The sequence below is a fragment of the Oncorhynchus gorbuscha genome, linkage group LG03, assembly GCF_021184085.1.
Source record: "Oncorhynchus gorbuscha isolate QuinsamMale2020 ecotype Even-year linkage group LG03, OgorEven_v1.0, whole genome shotgun sequence".
Lineage (NCBI taxonomy): Eukaryota > Metazoa > Chordata > Actinopteri > Salmoniformes > Salmonidae > Oncorhynchus > Oncorhynchus gorbuscha.
The window spans coordinates 63777705-63781635 of record NC_060175.1 but is presented as its reverse complement, the minus strand read 5'-3'; the positions used below and the strand labels follow the sequence as shown (position 1 = coordinate 63781635).

At 43.0% G+C, this 3931-nt stretch overlaps 1 pseudogene; it reads left to right on the top strand.

Moving 5' to 3' along the window:
- Positions 1-3368: 3368 nt before the first annotated feature.
- The window catches only part of LOC124031685, a 6805-nt pseudogene continuing 6242 nt past the window's right edge, over positions 3369-3931 (top strand).

The following is a 3931-nucleotide window of genomic DNA, read 5'->3' as shown; positions in this document are numbered from 1 at the left end:
CCATTCTGTATACTTCTGGCCCGAAACTGTGTTAACAACCCTCCAGATGAGCTTCAATGTCATACAACTCTCCTTCCATGGCCTCCAACTGCTCTTAAATACAAGTAAAACTAAATGTATGCTCTTCAACCGATCGCTGCCTGCACCTGCCCGCCCGTCCAGCATCACTACTCTGGACGGTTCTGACTTAGAATATGTGGACAACTACAAATACCTAGGTGTCTGGTTAGACTGTAAACTCTCCTTCCAGACTCACATCAAACATCTCCAATCCAAAGTTAAATCTAGAATTGGCTTCCTGTTTCGCAACAAAGCATCCTTCACTCATGCTGCCAAACATACCCTCGTAAAACTGACCATCCTACCGATCCTCGACTTCTGCGATGTTATTTACAAAATAGCCTCCAATACCCTACTCAATAAATTGTATGTAGTCTATCACAGTGCCATCCGTTTTGTCACCAAAGCCCCATATACTACCCACCACTGCGACCTGTACGCTCTCGTTGGCTGGCCCTCACTTTATACTCGTTGCCAAACCCACTGGCTCCAAGTCTCAGTTCGCTGGTCACCATAGCAGTACCCACCTGTAGCACGCGTTCCAGCAGGTTTATCTCTCTGGTCACCCCCAAAACCAATTCTTCCTTTGGCCGCCTCTCCTTCCAGTTCTCTGCTGCCAATGACTGGAACTAACCACAAAAATCTCTGAAACACTTATCTCCCTCACTAGCTTTAAGCACCACCTGTCAGAGCAGCTCACAGATTACTGCACCTGTACATAGCCCATCTATAATTTAGCCCAAACAACTACCCCTTCCCCTACTGTATTTATTTATTTATTTTGCTCCTTTGCACCCCATTATATCTATTTCTACTTTGCACATTCTTCCACTGCAAATCTACCATTCCAGTGTTTTACTTGATTTAATTTGCCACCATGGCCTTTTTTTGCCTTTACCTCCCTAATCTCACCTCATTTGCTCACATCAAAAATATACTTATTTTTCTGTTTTGCTTAACTTTTTAAAATTATTTTTTACCCCTTTTCTCCCCAATTTCGTGGTATCCAATTGTTTATTAGCGACTATCTTGTCTCATCGCTACAACACCCATACGGGCTCGGGAGAGCCCTGGCAACCTTGGTTAGTGCGCACTGCGACCTAGGCCAATTGTGTGTCGCCACGCAGACCTACCGGTCGCGCCCGGTTGCGATAGAGCCTGGGCGCGAAACGAGAGTCTATTTTGGCACAGCTGGTGCTGCAATACAGCGCCCAACCACGGCACCGGGAGGCCGTACTGTATTATTTACAGTCTGTTTGTTTTACTCCATGTGTTACTCTGTGTTGTTGTATGTGTCGAACTACTTTGCTTTATCTTGGCCAGGTCGCAATTGTAAATGAGAACTTGTTTTCAACTTGCTTACCTAAAGGTGAAATAAAAAATAAAAAATCTGCAAGTGTGACCTGTCATATTCAATGAAACTCCCATGTTCCATGGCTGAATTGAATTAAACTTTCTGTCACTCAAACTCACTTCTACATCCTGTGGGGTGTGGCCAATTCAATTTGAATTTCAACTCATGAGTTAAATAGGAGTCAATTCCAAAATTCTGAATTGAGCCCAATCCTGGTATGTTTGTGTATGAATACTTTATTTGTCCATCTGATAGGACCATTTAGAGTTTGAATTAGTCTTTTTGACCTAGTATAACTTTGTTATTTTTCAGAATTAATGAGCATTAATTAACATGATTACTTTGCCTCCGTTGGTGACCCTGGCATCTAATTTGTACCGAAGTCCATTTTGCTTTGTGTGGAGAGAGCAGAGTAGAGTAGGTGTGTGTAGGTCTCTACGCTACGAGCAGTGTATCGCTCTTGGCTGGCATAAAGGCTATTCCATTAATAAGGCTATCTGATGAGCAGTATAATAGAGCTAAATGATTCATACCAGCCAGAACCAATTGGATGGTGTTTACCATTAAGCTAATTGAACTATGCCACATCAAAACGATCTGCCAGGGCACAAAATGAGGAGCAGGAAAAACACACTATAGGGCCTTCAATCTCAACTCTGGACTTCAAAACCAGTTCCACTGCATTTTTATTTATTTTTATTGTTGCCCTCTAATCAGGGACTGATTTAGGCCTGTGGCACCAGGTGGGTGTAATTAATTATCAGGTAGAACAGAAAACCAGCACTCTTTGGACCTTGTAGGGTAAGAGTTGAGTACCCCTGCTATAGGGAATGAGATGGACCCCTTGGACGGTGACGTGGTTTACTCTTTCTTCAGGAGAAAAGACTGATTATGTTAACTGGTTGGTAGAGGACTGCTCTATAGACACAGGATGTGAAGATAGTGATTGAAAACAACTCCCACGTCATGTATTCAAATACACCCCTGCACAGTACACATCAATAAGGACATGATTTCCTGTTTGGCTGATTGTTCTTGTTCTTGGACAGCTGGTAGTGAAGTGTATTATGGGTAAACAAACAATATTTGTTCTGCTGACAGATTTCACTTGCATTGATTATAGGCTCTGACTAGTCTGATTCTGAACCCCCTCTCTCTATCTCCTTTGCTTTCTCACCACCCCCCCTATATCTCTGGCCTTGTCCGATTATTAACATTAACAGCCATGCATATGAATGACCAATGTTTATAAAGATAAAAAATGATTCCTGTTCTGGCACAGAGAACAGAGTGGCGAGCCTCATGTAAATCATATCACATTTTGTATTCTATAAATCAGAAGGGCAACCTCCAGGCCGTAATACTTTCAGAATCTACCCAGGAAACTCTAGGCCAAGACTAATGGTTTAGCTGTATAAGTGATGGTGATGACCAAAGGTTACAGGTTCAAATCCCCGCCGTACAGCCATCGTGCTCTAGACCGAGTCATGCAATCGGAGTCCCCTCACTAAATGTCCCGCCCGACAACTTATTATCTGTGCAAATTGATTAGGCAAGGATTTGGTACAAATATATGTAGCCTACAACTGTACAGTGGATTCATGTGAGTAGAGGATGTAAGCCAGCCAGACCCTGTCATGTGATGTCAGATTGAAGTGTGCAGTGGTGGACACTATCAGTCTCCATGATATCCTTTGATGCATTACATCATTCAACAATAAGCACATTCTGGATATCTGAGGCTTACAAATAGCATTTTATAAGAAATATAAAATGTGACTACTTCCAAATAGCTTATAGTATATCAAAAGACTGGTTATATATGCTTAGTGCTATGAATGACAGCATATAGTACCATTATCATAAAGTATAAAACAAACAGATCATCAAAGGCGGGGCAATGTGACAGAATCACCTCTAGCCCACAAACACACAGATTACTACTGTATTGTGAACTGAAAGAAGGAACTCGCTGCCAACCATAGCGATCATATTACATGACTTAATGTAGGCCTATTTTAATTCCTAATTCTATTCTGCCAGCCTTCGGAGCGCCCTGACAACACGCCTATTACCGTGACATCAAGTGAACTAAGTGATATTCTGACAGTCTACACACCGATTAGTTTAGCAGGATCTCGCAGACAAAGAAGGACGGATTTTGCTCGGGACAGTCAGTGTGTTCCCAGCGCGCAGCGCGACATGCCGAGCCGATACACCAACACACCTACACACACACTGATGGTTTGCTGTTGGGTCCGTGTGCTCGGGAGTAAGAGACAGAAAAAAAGCAAACGCGTGAACACGCACAGGCACTGAGACAGCTGCGAACACAATCCAGCACAGTTACCATAATTATCCAGCTGTAGGCTACCGTAGCATACTCTTGTGGGTCTCCTTGTCGTTTTTTTACGCGCGTCCTGGAGGGGTTCTCGACCGTTGGGTAGATTACGTCCGACATGTCAACGGTTACAGCTTCGGTCGTTGATGTTTCCAGAACTATTTATTCAACCAAAA